This window comes from Salarias fasciatus, chromosome 14 (assembly GCF_902148845.1).
Source record: "Salarias fasciatus chromosome 14, fSalaFa1.1, whole genome shotgun sequence".
Classification (NCBI taxonomy): domain Eukaryota; kingdom Metazoa; phylum Chordata; class Actinopteri; order Blenniiformes; family Blenniidae; genus Salarias; species Salarias fasciatus.
The window spans coordinates 9,162,531-9,182,181 of NC_043758.1; the positions used below are offsets into that span (position 1 = coordinate 9,162,531).

Genomic DNA, 19,651 nt, shown 5'->3' on the forward strand with positions numbered 1-19,651 from the left:
TAATCCTGTTCTGACAGCATCAGTATGGTTCCCGTCCATCAGCACTTCACAGCTTTAACAATCTCTCCCTGCATGTGTTTGTCGTTTGTCTTGATAATTTATCCCCCCGCTGGAGTTCAGTGACGACATCGTGCGAATCATCCAGACAGCCATCAACGGCGATGGAGGACAGCCGGAAAGCAGGAAGGCCAACAGCATGGTGAAGTCCTTCTTCATCCGGGTAAGAATCAGAAATCAACAGAACCACTGGAGACGCTCAGTGCAACTCAAATTTAATTTTGTTCACAATGATGACAACACTGAAGCTCACATTGAACTCTGCGAGTTTTTGAATGAACCAAAGTGGAAACTTCATCGATTTTTTCTTCTTCTTCTTCTCTTTCTTCTTCTTCTTCTTCTCTCCTTGTTGCAGCAAATGGACCGAATCTTCCCGTGGTTCAAAGTGAAAGACTCCAGGTTCTGGGAAAGGCAAAAAGTTTCTGCCAAGTGAGTGTCTATTGCAAATACATGAGGTGATATGATTACATAGTGTCCCAGTGTGTGATCTGAGAAACGCATTAAAGTTACATAAGAGCTGTAATAATAGAATATGTCATGATTTTCTACTGTGTTGGTTTTTTTAATGTTTGAAAAGCATAATCCTGAAACCTGGACGTCAGAACTGAATCAGATCCTGCCAGCAGGCGGTTTTGTCAGTCCTAATATTATTATGAAGTGTGTGATGTTCCATTAATTTCTAAACTTGCAGTGCAAGTTATGTTTATAATTACAGAGGAGAAAATTTGGCTTTAATACTCTGTAATGCGAGCTTGTCCAAAAACCCCGGGGAACTGCACTTTCAAGAACTACTGCTCTATATTATTGAAAAGAAGACTTAAGATGTGGCTTCCCCTGAAGAAGCTGTATCATCATCTTTCTATATGAAGCAACCAGAAGGCAGTGAATTAATATTTATAAAACGTGTGGGCTGGCTGTCCTCATGATGTATAGTGGAAACGCCAGACAAATAATTGTCAGTCTTTGACTGTTAAACAGAATTGCCAGGGAAGTGTGACGTTATGCTGCGGTGATCATAACGGGGGAAAAAAAATATTAAAACAATCTGTAAAGTAACTCAGAACAGTGTGAATATTGAAATGTCTGCAGTCTTGATCAGTACTGATTACTTGATAGCTAATCAGGTCTGTGTGAAGTTTCTCCCTTGGTATTAATAAAATCTTCATCAATTCTGGAAAAAGGTTCAAAGAATGTGTGAAATGCAAATAATGTCAGGGTGAAGTCAACAATATATCAGATGATAGAAGACATTTAAGAATTTCATGTAGGAAATGTCACAGTTAAATATTTTTATCTTTCCTAACAGTTTCATGTGTCATTCTGTTCAATTCTTTGTTTTTATTACAACTTTCTGTAAATGTGGCGAAGGAGTGCTGTCCCATGTTGGTCCGACAGGGGACTTTAGCTGCACGCTCTTCTTTCCTGCATAAGGAAAACATATAAAGATCAAATTTGGATTTAATTTCATCCCAGTTTTCCTTATTCCCCAGTTCATTCTCAGTTAGCTGTGGCCCAGAGGGGAACTCAAGTATTTTAGACTGTGCTCATGTACGGCCCTCTGCTTTGCATGAGTGAATAAAACATTGTGAAATGCCACCTAAACTCCAGGAGAATCCAGTCCCATTTCCAAAACAGTCAACAATTTAAAACTCACTTTTCCCACAACTGTTGCACTGCTTGACTTTGGGTATTGAGCGTTGAGTATTGATAGATTCCCGACTGGAGTTTTGCCGATACGCGCCTCGTTCACACTCTCTCCCACTTTCACTCGTTCACTCGCTCACCCTGAGTATTTATAATTAGCTGTCAGCTTTCCCAGAACCGTTTATTCTGCCTCCACTCCGGGCTTTTGTGGGGTTCAAACCACAAGCGTCACGTTTCACTTTGAGGTCCTTTGATCCATATTTGTGGCCTATTTGCGGCTGACCTGTCAGTTTAATTTATTGCATTATGTATCAGCATTCCAGCGGAGGAAACCAGTGATCCATGCACTGGATTGATCTATGCTTAGATGTCTATTCTTGGTTATTCAGGGCTTTCACACATGCAGTTTTTGGGTGTGAGTGTTGGGATGGAGCACGGTTCAGTGCATGAATACGCCAAATGCCACAGGTTTTGAAGCTGTCCAAGGGCAAAATGTAGACTTGAATGTTGACCAAACTAACTATTTTGGTCCGTACACAATGCGCCCTCTCGGCTGTAAAACTACTCATTCAAGTAAATAACTTACTTAGCGAGATTGCTTAGATGTGGTTATGGATTTCTGAGTCACTGCAAACATACAGCTCTGATCTTTTTTCCAATGCTGCCGCGCCTATCACCTGTATGATAGAGCTTGGCGGACCTCTCTTACATTTTCTATTTTAACACACTCTCTAGCTAAAGATTTAAAAGATTTTTAAAGATATTAAAGATGTTAAACCACCTTCACAACTGTTGTTGGTCCATTTCGCGCTTTAATTTTATTGGACTAATCATGGGCGTCCTCACGTTGATACTTCATTAATTCATATTCCGAACTGGCTTTAGGAAACTACCGGTCATTACGATGCAGCCTGTATCTGCTTTGATGGCAGAGTCGTTTCAAGTCGTTTTGACTTCATGAAAGCTCTAAAACCCTCTTAATGATTTGTGCGGTTGCCAAGTGCTTCGGTATTGCTCTGCTGTTCGCACTGGGGCTTCGCTGTGTGACAACCGCAGCTAAACTTTCACCCAAACACAGTTGCTGCTAAAAGGTCGTCGATTAACAGCGCCTGTGTTTGTGTGCCGCCGTCTCCCAGCAGTGGGCTCCTCCCACGCCGTGCTGCCTCCGTCCCTGGATCCACAACTACGCTCAGTGGCAGGAGAGACAGGAGCTTTCCCGTGCCGAGCACCCCCACCTCATGAAGAAGATCATCCCAGCGCCCCGCCCCAAGACACCCGGTGAACCCGATTCTCCAGCTACACCTCCACCTTTGCTCCTACTTTACCCCCACCGCCCCCACTCCTACCTGGTAAATGCACCACTTGCATTTTCACGGTAAATAGCCTTTTTCTCTTCTACATCTAGCCGGTGTTGTAGGTTTGTTTGATAGCAAAACTCAAGTTGGGTTTGATGTTTTCTCCTCAGATCGTGAAGACAGCCCTGAGCTCCCTCTTCCACCAGGCGTCACCGACAACAGGCAGTGTGTTCTGTGTCTCAAATACGGAGACGAGAACACTAATGTGAGTCAATGACGGTTCTCAACTTTACACCCGTGAAGATGAATGTGTGCGACTTACAACACCTCTGTTCCTGCTGCAGGAGGGCGGCAGGCTCTTGTACATCGGTCAGATGAGTGGGCCCATGTGAACTGCGCGCTGTGGTCTGCTGAGGTGTTTGAAGACGATGACGGCTCTTTGAAAAATGTTCACATGGCTGTTCTCAGGGGAAAACAGCTGGTGAGACCCAGCGCTGCTCGCCTTTTTTTTTTCCTATGTACAGTTCTCTCACCCAGACACCTAAAATCTGTTGTTTTCCGTTCAGCGCTGCGAGAAGTGTCAAAAGCAAGGAGCCACAGTTGGCTGCTGCCTCACTTCTTGCACCAGTAACTACCACTTCATGTGTGCTCGCCAATGCCACTGCGTCTTCCTGGAGGACAAGAAAGTCTACTGCCCAAAGCACCGGGACCTGATCAAAGGAGAAGTAATGACTCTATTTTTTTTTGCTGTATAATTAAATAGTCATTAATACATTTAGACAGCACCTTAGGGCAAAATATGCCCAGGAGCTTGAGACTTTAGTTCATTTTTAAAAATCGTGCAAGTATCTCATGCAGTCAGCCCTTTCAGAAAGAGTCACTTGGAGTTAATAGTTTTCTTTGCGTACTTTTTCTTCAGGTGGTGTCGGGTTTCGAGGTGACCCGCAGGATTCTTGTTGACCTGGAGGGGATTAGTCTCAGGAGAAGTGCTGGCAGGACTTGAACCTGAAAATGTTCACATGATGATCGGTAAGTTGGTGATCAGGTGTCTTTAATCACTCCCAGCATCATTTGAATGTTGACTCAAACGTCGCTTCTCCAGGGTCCATGACCATCGACTGTCTGGGAATCCTGACTGAACTCCTCAGATTGCAAACGCAAACTCTTTCCTGTGGGATACCAGTAAGATATTTTCCCTTTGTCCTGAAGAACATGAAATTGCCAAGTAAGCTAGTCAGTCTGAGCTAACTCATTTCTCTCCAGGTGCTCAAGGGTCTACTGGAGTACGCTGGATGCTCGGAAGCGCTGTGTGTACACATGCAGGATCCTCGTCTGTCACCCTCCTGTGGCAGAATCTGAAATGAAGAACATGCTGGCTCATGAGGAGAATCGCACGATAGCACACAGTCCACCTCCCTAACAGGTAACGCGCTGGCCTCACAGCTGCAGTCAGAACCGCCACTAATGAATGACGCTTAAGATCACCCTTTTTCCTATTTAGACTTTCCTGATCCATTGAATCACCGAGAACGCTCCGACACCCTTTCACCCGCCAACACCCCCAAGCTCAGGGTTTACACCAGGAACCGGCACCCCAGCTACCCGCCGTGTCAGCGCTCTCTGGGCCCCAAGCCCATGCCATCACAGGTAACCGGTGTGCACCCATAGTGTTTTTTCCTTTTGTTAAAAAACGTTTTTGTGGTGTTATTAACCTGCATTCCTTCTCTGTCTTTCCAGGAGGTACCTCTCAGCCCCAAAGCCATGAGATTGTGACGGTCGGCGACTCGCTCGTAAACTCCGGCATGCGGAATATCGCTCCCGCCGTCCAGCTCCCCTCTCTTTCTCCTCCGACCCACCAGCTCAACCGACCGGGAGGAGTGACCTCCCTGCCTCACATTTTGTCACGGCCCCTCACCTCCCCGCCACCTCTCATCCCCTCCCCCGCCAGAGACCCCGAGATAGTCCAGACATCCAAGCAAGGACTCGGCAAGTGTGCAGCGCAGAGAGACGATGAAAGAGTCGACTGTTCTCCGCAATAGAAATAGCAGCATTTTCTAGAGAGCAAGGGTTAAGAGAAGCCGACAAGGGGAAATGTCAAGTCGAGACCAAGCTTCTAAGGATTCTGACAAGAATAGATCAACAAGAGAAAAAGACTCTGACAAGGGCGATGTATCAGGCCAAAGAGCCAGACAAGAGGAGATCACTGAGTAAAGACTCGGGTTTGAAAGAATCCGAGAGGGGAAGAACTCTCAGCAGAGATCCGCTGAGAGATTCGGAGAAGGGGAGACAAGCAACAGAGACTCCGACAAAAGGAGGCACGCAAGCAGAGAGTCGAGCACAAGGGAAACAGATAAGAGTAAATCATCCTCTAGAGATCCCAGCTATAGGGATACGGACAAATCTAGGTCAGTCAGTAGAGATACTGGACTAAGGGACCTCTGAGAGGCATCGGCAATATAGCAGGGAAATGGGAAAAGACTCAGGCCATAGTAAAGACAAACTGTCTAGCAGAGATTCTGACAAGGGTCGACCTCCTTCAAGAGATTCCAGTTACAGAAGCACAGACAGAAACAAAGACGCCGGCTCAGGGAAAGATAGCAACCCTAGCAATCAGTCGAAGCATACCGGAGGTGAGAGCAAGAGTTCAAGGCTGACGCCCGCTGGCTCAGGCCAGTCCTCTCCCCCGTCGGAACCGCCGTCCTCACAGGCCATCAGAGGAGTGGCGGCAGCAAACAGACAGAGAAGCAAGGGAAGCATGGAAGCAAAGACCAGCATGATGTTTCTGCAAGTGCCCAGTGTGCTGCCTCACCACCGGTCCGCTCCCACCTCCAACACGATGCAGTGCAAGGACAAGCCCAGCTCAGGGAAGGAGAGTAGTAGCGGGACAGGAAGTTTAATACCATCGTCACTTCATAAAGACTCTATCGTCGGGAAATCGGGCTCGCCGCAGCCGCCATTTCATAAGTCCAATACACGGAAATCAAATGATTACTCGTCAGGTGCAGCCACAGCAGCAGCAGCTCCAAAGTCCATGTGGTCGTTGAGGACATCGGGGGACAACGATGTTGGAAAAAGGGGCTCCGTTCAACTCTCTTCTTCAACGTCAGCCTCAGCTGCCAAAGACAAACACCCCAAAGTGAAGACGGCAGGCAGCAGAGATGTTTCCAAAGACCGCGACAGAGAAAAGACCCTTCAAACAGCAACAGCAGCACAAAATCCCTCGTCTTAACAACAACACAAAGGCTACTGGCGGCATTAACACTCACGCCACAAGCCCCAGCTCTCACAACAGCAGCAATAGCAAAGCCCCAGTGCTTGGAAACAGCATCAAAGCTCACGGCAAGCTCAGGGGGAGAAACACGAAAACCAGGGAGGGGACAGGTCATCCTCAAAGAGCAGAGAGAACGTTCCCTGCTCAGCGAGGAAGAACAGCTCCAGTCTGGACAGTTTACAGCAGGCTGGTTTAGCCCCGGAGAAAGACTGAAGGCCTCCGCTCAGCTGCACACCAAACAGACACCAACCAGCTGCCGCTGTCCTCCAGGGAGAAAAACAGCCAGTTAATCCTCTCAGCAAATCCACTCAAGACCGATATCAAGACGGATCCCAACGGGAACAGCGCCGTCGGGGTTGCTTCCTTCCTCATCCGGTCCTACGACACCACCGCGTCCCTATTCCCCCTGTCAGCCAGGGGTCCCGTCGCCCCGCCCACCCGGACCCTCTTCTCCTCGCCCTCTGCCAGCAGCAGCGACAGTTCTGAATCAGACACTCAGACTCAGCCGACGACCATCGTCCACGCAAACCGCACTCGTGCGGCGATCTCCGAGACCGCCGCGGCCACCTCGCCCACGGCACCGAGGACGAGGGCGACGGCCCCGAGGACGAGCACGACAGAAGTATGGAGAAAACATCACGAGGACGACAGTGACGGATCAGGGTCAGCCAAGCGCGCTACCCTCGGCGCAGCGCCCGCGCTCGCTCCAACATGTTTTTTGGCCTCACGCCCTTCTACGGGGTCCGCTCATACGGCGAAGAGGATCTCCCTTTCTACGGCAGCGGGGATGGAACAGGGGTTGGTTAAGAGGAGGACTGGCGGCCGCAAAAAGTCAGCCGAGGGCCAAGTAGACGGGGCCGACGACATGAGCACGTCGTCTTCGTCGGGGGACAGCGGTGAAGATGACGACAGCGGAATGAAACACAGGGGGAAAGACCCTTACTATTACAACTTCACCAGAACAATAATCAACCCCAGTGAGGGCCTGCCATCCATAGAAGGGTTAGACCAGTGCCTGGGACGTGGATCCCAACTCCAGCGCTTCCTGAAAGACGAAGAGCAGCAGCAGCAGAGGTCTCAAGAGAAACTGAAGAGGACATGTTGAGTGCCTTGTAAGTACAGTCAAAGGTTTTAACTCAAATATATTTAGTGTCTTTATTTTTAATAGCCCGGGGGAAATTAATTGCTCCTTTTAAAAACACATTATATTCGGTTCTATAATTTAATTATCATGAAACCATTTTCAATCGTCAGATCATGATGCATTCAGTCCACATCAACTGTAGTTCGCAGCTGTGCCTTGACAGGAGCATTAATGGTTTGGCATGGGGAGGTGGCAATATGGTGAAAAATTCTACTGCTGGCTGTGGTCTTATTCACATTTTTTCAAAAGATCTGGAGAAAGTATAAAGAAAGATGGTGCCTGTCAGTGGGATGAGGGAAAAGAGTTATCGCTAAAGGGATCAGTCACATTTACAGCTGCTAGTAGTTAAAAACACTCTTTGTTGATTTATTTTTGTTTTATTGCCTTATTTCAAGTATAACAAATCTATAGGCCATGAAGAAATATGTACTGTATAAGAGGAGTAAATGTAAATAGAAAATAAGCATGAACAACTTAAAAGTGTGCTGATCACGTACCTGAGTTTCCACATGTTTTAGTCCTTTTCAAATATTTGAAATATTTACCTCTGACTCTGCTGTCTTCAACAGGACCATAAGCAAGCAACATATCGGTCAGCTGGACGGCGTGGACGACGGCTCAGACGACACCAGTATCTGCACCACCAGCACCACGACCACCACGGCCACCTCCTCATCGACTCCACACAAGAGCACCCCCAAAAGGAGGGGCAGAGAAAGGCACACTGAGAAATCGGACTCCCATGAAGTGAGTAAGGAGACCGACGGCAACAGTGGAGCAGTGAGCGGAAACACGCGAGAAAGCCGGAAGAACCAAAAGGAAAACTGCCTTACAGTTGGAGGCGGAGTCAAATCGCAGCAGCAGAGTCAAGGTCAGGATCCTCTGGAGGCCCAGCTGTCCCTCAGCACAGACCTGCTCAAATCGGACTCTGACAAAACAACAGTGACGACTGTGGGAATATTTTGCCGTCGGACATCATGGAGTTCGTCCTGAACACCTTCCATGTCGCTGCCGGCTCTGGGCCAGCAGTCTGAGCCGTCCTCCTCGGAGCTGCTGCTGGACGAGGGCTACGTTGGGGTGGACGTCAACAGGCGTAAAGACATTCTGTTTGATGACTTCTCCCAACCGCTGCCCAGTGCTGAAAGCGGAGGGGTCGTGGAGAGCAGCGTGAACAGCTCCATCTCTGTGGAGGAGCCGTATCTTCCTCTGGAGCTGCCCTCCGACCTCTCGGTCCTCACCACCCGCAGCCCGACCGTCAACACAAATCAAAACCACAATGCCGGCAGTCTCATCTCAAATACCTCCGACCGAAGCATGCTGGGAATGAACTCGGACCCGGAGACCATCAGTGGAGAGAAGTGGGGAGAAGAAACAAGCGGGTCCCGGCGTGTCGCCGTCAGAGAACCAGCACGAGGCGCCAGCTCTGGGAAACAGAGACTCGCAGGTCACAGAAGGTCACATGACTCCAGAGCAGTTTATTCCCAGCCCCGCTATCGGCCAGGTGGTCGAACCTGCGCCAGCCAAGACGTTCCCAGGAGTTCTGGTACTCCTGGTTTGCCGAGTTCTCCCTCTCTGCCTCTGCAAGGTCAGAAGTTCATCCCGGCATCGGCCGCCGCTTCGGGCTGCCCCAGTCCGGTACCGGTCTCCGGAACGTCCCAGACTCAAGTTTCCAGCCCAGCGGTCATCAAACCAGGTCCGGACAAGCTCATCGTGTCAACCAGCAGTTCCAGCCGCTGTACGTTCTTCAAACTGTCCCTAATGGGTCACTCAAAAAATCAATGCGGCAGGAGTCATGGACACCAGCTCTCCTGCGGTGCTCAGCTCCATGACGCTCACCACCGGGCTGAATACCGGTATATCATCAGCCCAGTCCATATTTCCTGCCGGAGGTAAATGGGCACCATGCCTCACCCCACTCAGATTCACACTTTCACCGGGCCCGCCCAAGCAGGCTTCCAGACAGGAATCCCCAGCACCACTTCAGGGCTTCTTATTGGTCTGCCCACTCAGTCCCACGACCAGCCACAGATTCTTGTTTCCGAGGCCGGGCGGCCGCACGAGCTGGGTCCCAGTGTCGCCATCGTTTCTACTCCTTCCTCCCTCACTTCCTCCCCGACCGTCCTTGCTTCCGCCCACGGCAAGAAGAGGCCCATCTCTCGGCTGCTGCCGAGAAAAAACAAAAGGCTGGCCCGCTCCCGGAGCCAGCCCACTCTGGCCCCATCTGAAGTGGCCCCTCCCAACATGACCCTCATCAACCTGTCTTCACCTCAGATCACTGCAAGCATCCCCGGCCAACCCGGCAGTCTGGTTGAGTTAAGCACCATCTCCTCCTCCCAACGCAAAGTTCCGAATATCATAAAGAGGAAGCCGGGAGGGGTATGTACCTGGATCCCACGACTCTCCTTCAGCAGAGGATTCCCGGTCCGGCCCAGCGGCCTCATAGGTCATGATTCTTCGACCCATCTGCTGCCTTGCACAGTGTCTGGCCTCAACCCCAGTCAGTCTGTGTTGAATGTTGTCTGTGCCCCCTAGTGGTGCTGCTGGCCTACTTGCACCGGGATCAGTCTCTCTCTCCACTCCCGTCCTCAGCTCCACTGAGATCACGGGGCCGATTAGCAACCTCCTTTTTAAAGCGAGCCCGCATGGCCTGGGCCTGTCCGACCAGCCCGTCGTCCTCCAGCCGGCGGGGGCGGCTCCCCTGATGTCACAGCTCAGCTCGCCCGTTCAGACTTCCATCGCCAGCAGCATCTGCGTGCTGCCGTCCCAGCAGACCATCAGCATGGCCGTGAACCAGCAAGCGGAGACGGACGGCGGCAACGTCCACTTGCAGCAGCAGTCCATTCTGTTAACAGAGTCCAGACGGTGGACTCCGGTCCAACTAACACAGTCGCTTTAGCTCCCAGCCCGTCTACCCCTCTGAACCCTGCCAAAGGACGTGTTGTTGGAGTGTTCACCCAAACACCAACCTCTGCACACTCCCAGAGCAGCAGAACAAATCCCGTTTCCCGTTCGTCGGAGCACAGACCACCGAGCTCCGCCACATCTGCGCCAGGAACAGAGAAAGGCAAACACAAAGCGAAGAGGAGCAGGCAGAGTTCAGATGTGAGCAATGGGAAGCTGAAGCCCTCTCAAGTAGACGAGCATCACAGCAACCCTGCAGGGCTGCACCCGTCCTCAAACCCAAGGTGGACATCGTTTCCTTTTAGCCAAGAAGCTGTTTAAACTTTAAACGCCTATTGAAAGGTGCACTTCCAGATTAGTCCAGTTTAGAGTTGTCCTCTCGCTATATAAAACTAAATATCTCAGTTCAAGTAATTCAGAAACCTTTTGTTACTAAGTAGCTTTCTCATTATAAACCTCACAATTGTTTTTTTTTTCCAATCAGTTTGAAAGAGCTGAGCTCCCCTGAACCAATGGACATGGGCAAACCTCAAGAAAAGGCCTCCAACAAAAGGTATGAAGTGACAGCGATAGTCACCTTTTTTCAGACTAATCATAAGATCACTTTCTAATGCTTGTTTTTACATCTTTTCTAGCGTGCTTGGTAAAAAGAAGACCTCTGAAGGGTCGGTTTTACCAGGTAAATTAGTGGGAAAAGACAGAACATCTGCCACCGGAGGAACAGGATCTCTTCCTGTGGCATCAGCACCTGACCAGGATGGGAACAGCAGGGACTCGGCTCTGGATAGCAAGCCCAAAAAGGGCATCATCTTTGAAATCTGCAGTGAAGACGGCTTCCACATCCGCTGTGAGAGTATCGAAGGTGAGAGGGAAGCCCGCAGCCTGAATCCTCATGTTACAAACAAATCGGATTTAATTTTCTTTTAACAGAATGTGATTGATTATCTTTAAAAGATAATCAAAAGTTTTAATACTTATGTCACACACTTACGTAGAAGACATCCCACATGTATTTCAGATTATTAAACTTTTAACATGAACATAAATATTCGAAACTGCATTTAAAACTGTTTTAAATACTGACTCTCTCTGCAGAGGCCTGGAAGTCTCTGACTGATAAGGTGCAGGAAGCTCGATCCAACGCACGACTGAAGGAGCTCTCCTTTGAAGGTAACTATCACTAAATTTTTATAGCAAGAGCTTAACTTGCTGTATTGCTGTACCGTAATGCATATCATACTGGGGTGTGAGAGTATTGACATTTTGTGGATGTCTGCGTCTGTTTCTCAGGTGTGAACGGACTGAGGATGCTGGGAGTCGTGCACGAGGCGGTGGTCTTCCTGCTGGAGCAGCTCTACGGCTCCAGACACTGCCGGAGCTACCGCTTCCGCTTCCACAAGCCGGAGGAAACAGACGAGCCTCCCATCAACCCCCACGGCTCGGCCCGGGCAGAAATCCACCACAGGTGGGAAGTGAAGCGACGCTCGTGTGGTCATAAAATAACCGTATCGTGTTCAGCTTGAACAGAGTAACCGATCAGACTTTAATGATTTAATCTTCTGTCTGTTCTGTTGCTTGACCAGGAGGTCTGTGTTTGACGTGTTTAATTTCTTGGCCTCGAAACATCGCCAACCCCCCGAGTACAGACCGCAGGAAGATGAGGACGAGGAGGGCCAGCTCCGGACAGCGAGGTGCGCTGCTGCTCTTTCTCATCTTCATCTCAGGAACTATTTGAGAATAAACTTGAAGAAAAGTCCTCAATGTCTGTTTTCCGTGCTGCCATCGCAGGCGTGCGTCCATGGAGCTGCCGCTCGCTGTGAGATTCAAGCAGCTCAAGGCTTCTTCCAAAGAGACGGTTGGAGTCTACAGGTCTGATCAGCTCTGCCCGTGGACTGTTACAGCTTTCCGTTATTAGACTAACTCACATTTACTCAAAACCGTCCCTGTGTCCCTCTGCAGATCTCCGATCCATGGTCGAGGTCTGTTCTGCAAGAAAACCATCGAGGCCGGGGAGATGGTGATCGAATACTCTGGAAACGTCATCCGGTCTGTTCTCACGGACAAACGGGAGAAATACTACGACGGAAAGGTGAGGTTTCAAACTGCGTCCCGTCCGATTAGCTAAGCCGCGCTGTGGGAATGAAACTGAAACTCCTCCGTTGCCCTCAAAGGGGATCGGCTGCTACATGTTTCGCATCGACGACTACGAGGTGGTGGACGCCACGGTGCACGGCAACGCCGCCCGCTTCATCAACCACTCCTGTGAGCCCAACTGCTACTCGCGCGTCATCACCGTGGACGGCCAGAAGCACATCGTCATCTTCGCGTCGCGGCGCATCTACTGCGGCGAGGAGCTCACCTACGACTACAAGTTCCCCATCGAGGACGCCAGCAACAAGCTGCCCTGCAACTGCGGCGCCAAGAAGTGCCGCAAGTTCCTCAACTGACCGCCCGAGGAGGACGGCGGGGCGTCCAGAGGCAGCGGGCAGTCCCAGCGGTCAGCCCATGAAAGACACGTTGTATATGCAGGAACGGCCGTGTTTGGAGGACGGGCCATTTATAGAGTTTCCAACGTATTGTGCCTCCTTTTGTCTCATTTACATTTGGCATGGAAAGTTTCACCTTCCGGGGTGAGTAAAGAAATCAAGGCATCGCAATATTACCTTTTATTTATTCAGATTCTAAATACCCCCCTCATTGTTTTTTTTTTTTTTTTTTTATAACATGGGCCCATTATCCTTAATTTTTTAGAAATGTGTTGTGTTCCACTATTGTTGAGATGTGAACATATAAAAAAAGAACTCGGTTCCATTTTACACCAAAGTGCAATTTGTTGAAGGGATTTTTAACTGTAATTTTACTAGAACAAAAAAAAAAATTAGAAAAACTTGTTAGGGTTTCTTTCTTCTTCTGTTTTTTAAAAATCTCAATGTCAGCTATTAATTAATGCACATTTCCCTGTTTGAATGTGCCCCGATGCCTTCAGAGCTGTTGTGATTTACAGGAACTCCCCCCACCCCCCCACCCAAACCGGGCGCCGGGCGTACATCGGACCCTGTAAATAGGAGGTGAGGGGTGGAACCAGCAGGGGGCGCAGCGGCCACAGGGGAAAACAGGCGAGGGGGGAGAGAGACAGTTAGTGGAAACCGAAGCCGAGGCCGTTCGATGTACTGAAGCTGCGCGTCGTGGATGGGGTGACGCCTCTGGCCTGAGAGAGCGAGGCAGCTAGAGGTTCTGGTGGACTGACAGCCCAGGGACCACAGAATCCTACTGATGTGCTTGAGTAGACGTATTTATAATTCTTTTTTTTTTTTTTCTTTCTTCTTTTTTCTTACAGCTGTGTTCAGACACAGACATGAGTTTTACAGACAGACATGTTTGCACGCTCGTGCATGCTGTTGTTGTTCTTATCAAACTTGTTTTTGGTAATTGTATAAGCTTGGATTTTTTTTTTTTTTAATCGTGTTCCAAATTACAGCAGAGAAAAAAAAAAGACAACCAAACTTCTTTCCTGTGAAGCAAATTCTTCTCACAGCTTGTTTTCTTCTTGGCCTGATGGAAAAGAGTTTTGTTTTTTTTATTTGTATCAAGTCTTCTAAAGTCTTGTCTGTTATCTGTCTTTTTATCATGGACAGGGAATTATGATGCTCGCTTTAAAAAATACAAAAAATAACAAATGTAAATAATGTATATTTTTCTACAAAAAAAAACGTTCAAAGCACTCACTAGTGAATAGCACTTAATGATGGTATTTATATTTTTAAAAAAATCGTATTTTTTTATTGTCATTTTTGTAGAAAATAGAGGTTTACAAACACTAATGCTCGGTCTCTATGTTTTGTATTCCGCTGCCTTTTCAAAGTTTTTTTTTTTTTTTTTTTTTTTTTTTTTGTTTGTTTTATTGTAGCCTGAATGTTTTCTTTGATTCCAAAGACTGACGCTGGTCTGTGGCTTGGTCCCCTTTCATTTCAGTCCACCAGTAGCTCTTTATCTAATCCCCAGGCCGTTTGGGCAGAGCTGGCCGGAGTCGGTTTGTTAATTGTTTGTTTTGTTTGTTTGTTTTCGTTGTTGCAGTTGTGAACTGGCAGTCCGGCGGTCATGTGAACTATATTATTATTCTTATGCACTTGAGAGAGTTCAGATTGTTGACCCGGAACAGATATCTCCTCTCTCCAGCCTTATCGTCTCCACACACACACACACCGCGGTCGAGTCGAGCGGCGCGAGTTCGATTCCGGTTACCGAGCGGCCGCTGGCCGACGGGGCCTGCCCGCTGAGCGCGTTCGAAGCCCAACAGGAGTGCCGTCAGTCCGACGTTTCGTGTCCCTCTGTAGACTTGGTCGACAAAGAGGTGCCTTTTTGTTATTTCTGCCAACGTCATATCTCCGCGGAGCCCGTCCTGGTGAAAGCACCGATGCTCGCCAGCATTTGGAAATCCCTCTTTGGTTCAGTCTCCTGGTATTTTGCCTTAGTTGTGAATGAGCCCGTTGAAGCAGACTGTTCAGACGACGCCACCCGAGTCTCCCCGCTCTGTCTCTTTTAATTTATTTCAACGGCCTCCGGGTCACGCCGACACCTGAAGGCGGTTAGCCGTTCCTCCCGCACCCAAAACTGAAACGTGACCCACAAAACGACGGTTTGCACTTTAGCTGTGACGCAGGCACTGAACAGACATAGGAAAAACTCCGCTCTTTCTCCAGACAGACAATGCAACTCCAATGCTGAAACCACAAGCACAGAAAGTCTCCGAGGTCGTCGTCGTTTTGTTGTTTTTGTTTTTTCTTGCGATTGTGCGTCTGATACATGAACCGGTCAGCACGGATCGGCCCTCAGACTCCTGACAGTGGCGTTTGAGGCTCTGGTAAAAGTGCACTTGACTCCTTTTTTTTCGTTTTGTTTTGTTTCGAAGTGAAGGCAGGGCCCACACCTGCGGCCCTCCCCTTCCCGGCGGTGCGCCTGAGTTCTGCTGCTAAAGGTCAACTATGAATGTATCCTCTTCCTCCACCGTCGCCAGACCTGCGGCGACGCCGACGCGTCCGTCGTTCTCGCGTCAGACTGAACCCCGGGGACGTGGAAGCCGTGTAGATACCGAGCAGCGGCGGCAGCAGCTTCGTTTTCGGCAGGGCGGGACGGGACGGGACGGCGGTTTCTCACGTTAGCGCCGGTGGTGAGACGCTCGCCGACGCCAAAGGGCTCTGTCCACGACTCTCGCTTCGCCAGATCCACTTCTGCGTTTTCAGGGTTGACCGGAGGGTTCGATGAACAATAACTCACTTTCGTCACTGTTCTCAGTAGCGTATATACACAATAAGGAAATCGTCTCCGTCGTTACTTCGGACTTCATTTCTCCCACGCCACACCAGTGGCCTCTCTCCGTCATTATCTGTAATTATAGTATAAATACCAATAATATACGGAAACATGCATAGTAATTTCTTGTACTTTAGTATCTATACAATATATGGAATGGACAGTCAAACTTAGTTACAGTAGCAAAACAGCAGATTTATAATGGTTAATAGCAATGTTTCAATGTACTCTATAATGGTTTTGTGTTACAGTACTATCAAGATAAAACTAACGTGCATCATTCTTTTGTATATTGATATCCAGTACCAGTTTTGCTGTGCCTGTGAGTGTTTCTCCTCCAGCGAGGAGCACTGCAGCTCCACTTCGGTTTTTCTTTCTAGAAAGGAGCGGTTTTTATGTGATGAGAAATGTAACTGTATTCATGTGGTTGTGAACTTCTTGAGGTCAGCCATATAGTTTATATCTGTTTGTCTGTTTTTTTCTTTTTTTTGTTAATTTTTTTTTTCTTTTTCTGGTTGTTGTGATTTTTTTTTTTTTTTGTTTTTGTTTTGTATGTTTTAATACCAGGGACTTTTTAGACAGCTTACTTGATGTGGTAATGTTAAGAGATGGGTTTGTGGAGATGGATCAGGAGTTTAAAGATCTCACCAAAATGACGTTTTATTCTTTCTTTTTTTTTTTCTTCTTTGCTTTCATTTTGGAAAAGCTCTGGCGTCTCCCTGACCACCTCTCTCTCTCCTCCGAAGCTTTTGGTATCATGTACTGTTTTTATAGAAAGTCAAAAATGCTGAGATAATGCTGATGTTGAAAACATTTAATTTATTTATTTTGTGCAACATCCACCCTGAATTGTTCTTTTTACAAGTCAGAGGTTCTGGAGAGGTGGGACAAGTACTTAACATGTATTTGTAACTTTCTAATTGTTTCTTGTGTATAGACGTTATCAGCCTTGGACGGAATGTGGTGTCACGGAGACAGGACGATCATGAACAGGCTCGTTTTCTTTTTGCCTTGAATATACCTTTGTCTTATCGATATCTTCTCCCTCTCTGTAATAACGGTATTCACAACAGTCATTTTACTCCCATTCAACAGTGTTCTTTCAGTACGCTTCGACAAAATGAAGGAAAACCACCACCGTGAAAACAAACCACAAACTACTTGGTTGAATGTATAATTAGGAAACAAAGTTGTACATAAGTGTAAAAGAAAAGTTTCTAATCATGTTTATTTTCTATGCACTTTTTTATTTAAGTGATAGTTTAAATAATAAACATGTCTCCTTTACTCTTTGCTGTGTCTTCTTCTCTTCCTCATGCTGAGTTATTTGTAAATTCCACAAGTCAGCCCAGACAGGTTAACCACTTCACCGCCGCGCAGCCTCCCGTTAACCGCACGTAGTCACGGTTTACTCAGCTTTAACCTGGATTTAGATCTCATGTAAAATGCAGGATTGTTTAGAAAACCCAGATTTCACCCCGTAATAAAATAGCTAATGAGATTAGTTGATTCCCCATTAGCCGTTTTATTTTCTCCCCCTGGAAATGAAATCAGATGGTGGAGTTGTGGTTTGAATTAACAGTAAGTCATGTTTACGAGGTTTTACAGGAAACCAGAGCAGCAGACCCAGAAAGTGCTGATTCTAGCGCTGCTAATTAAATACACGGCTTAACTTCACAGTCTCCACAGGAGCCTGCTGGAAATCTCCCTCCATACAGGAGTTTGTGCTGATGTTTGAAAGCTGCTGACCCTTCTTCTCCACCGCATCCCAATAAAACATTACGGCGTTAAAACGCTAAGCAGACCCATGTGTTCCCTCACAGCCGTCTCGCTCTTTGTTCTCAAACTTCGTACCTATGAGCCACAGACGGTCGATTTCTGACCCGAGTTATGAAAGTTCAATGATTTCAGTAGGTTTCAAGGAAAAGGTTTACAATTTAATTCAAATCAAGTCAAACTTTAATTATATAGCAGGTTTTATAGAATAAAAAGCATCACAAAAAGCTTTACAGGTTTTGAAAAATCAGAGTAAAACCCCATCTGCAAACCAGATGTAGGAAGTGAGTCAATAAAAATTTTAAAATTGTCCTCCATCGGAAATACTGCACCTCAGTGAGTGGAGGCTCCCTACTTTATTTTTTAAGTCTTAATCAATCCATTTAAGGAAGAAACCATGATGTGAAGATATGTTGAATAATTGTGTGACAGTTACTTGTGACTCTTTGACTCCAGTGTTACATTGAAGTGGAAAGAAAATGATGCATGGATTTCTTTTCTTTCTTTTTTAACAGATAAGAACTGGAAAGTGTGGCATGCAAAAATATCCAGTCCTCTTTACTCTGATGCCTCTAAATCAAGTCTAGTGAGACCGAGAGCGTTCAGACGTTTCCTGATAAGTGAACAGAGTTCACCTGTCTGCAGAGTGAATCCAGCTGTTCTGTTTCAGAGCATCTGCTGGGAGATGATAAAATCTTAAGGAAATGAAACCTCAAGTGAAAGAGTGTGCTTAATTTGACACCCTGTCTGCATCTCCCATCCTCCTGCTGTCCCTGACCCTCCCTGGTTCCCTGTGTCGTTAGTCTGATGTCCTTCACCTGTTGCCTTCTGCCTCGCCTCATGTTCCTGAGCTGTTAACCAATCATGTCCCTTCTCGTTTGCCCTGCCCAGTGTATTTAGGTTTATTTCCAGTTTTGGTGAGCTCTGTTACCTGTTCCTTGGAGTATAGCGCCTTCTGCTACCTGTTTCTGGTTTTTCGAACTCTCTTCTGAACTCCAGTGCCCTTGGATTATCCCTGTCTGATCTGTTAGCCTGAATAAAGAGCTGTTTTTGCCCTCATCAGCTCCAGTCTGCTTTTGGGTTCACCTGCTTCATGACATATTCAAATGTTGCTGTGTGATTATATGAGACAAGACGCCATGAGATTTGATTTAACTGTAGATTTCTACGTTGTAACAGACACAACAGTTGCATGTCAATAGATGTCTGTACTGCCATTTAGAAGCTGGCTTTGAATGATCGGGGCGCTACGGCTGTATCTCTGTCATGTCATGTGATGCACTTTGCACCAATAAGGTTCCTTCTTTCTTTATAACGCCGTCTTAAACATTCCTGACTGAGGAGTTGGCAACAGTGTATCAGTTTAAATGATGTCATCCCAATTTATCCTACACATGCAAATGAATATTTATGCAATCTAGATGATGACATCATAGAACTTTCCTGAGTGAGAGTTGGCAACAATGTATCAGTTTTAAAGCAACATATTTTTTTTTTTTACAAAACCCAGTAAAATGCATTATGCTTTATTTAATAATATTTAATGTAAATATAAACAAAAAAGAACAATATAACAAAACAAACAAGAGACTGAATAAAAAATCAATATGGAACAGTTATGGAATAAAGTGGTGCCTCGGGTGGATCAGCTTTTCTTCTCCTCAATAGTGACAGAGTCTTTTCCCCCTGACAGAGTTTCCTCATGCAGCCACCTCCGCTGTCTCCATGACTTTAGTCTGTCTGTGCTGCGGTTTGTAGAAGGACAGCCATCTCCTCTTCCATCTCCTCCTGGTATGTGTGACTTTCAGCTCTCAGCCTGCCGGTGAGCTGCAGGTCCTTTGCTCTCCGCTCAGCGTGAGCCCACAATGTTTTCAGTGCTCCTGCTGAAAGGTGTCAACCTGCAGCCTCACCTCCATCACTGCACCTCAGTCCAGTCTGCTTTTTCTGTCTGCAGCTCTGCACTCTCCTGACTGACAGCACGGGCCTCCTGCAGCTCCTTCTGTGGACTTTACAGCGGAGTCCTGTGATCTGAACCAGTGAGCTTCCTGACTTCCCGAGCCTCTTCGGCACCACCGGGTGTGCTCAAAAAATAAGTAAATGATGACAAAATATAAACAGGCTCGAGATGTCTCGCAGCTGGTAAAACACCGCCGCTCATTTTCTTTGTTTCCCACACAAACGAGCTCTTGTTTAGTGTGATTTCAACCTCTGCCATCTCCAGTTTTGGCAGCTGCTCCTCTGATAACACTGAAA

At 47.4% G+C, this 19,651-nt stretch overlaps 1 pseudogene; it reads left to right on the plus strand.

Annotated features, from left to right (window-relative positions):
* LOC115400836 (histone-lysine N-methyltransferase 2A-like) overlaps nt 1–12,799 on the plus strand; it is a 35,228-nt pseudogene extending 22,429 nt beyond the window's left edge.
* The last annotated feature ends 6,852 nt before the right edge of the window (nt 12,800–19,651 follow it).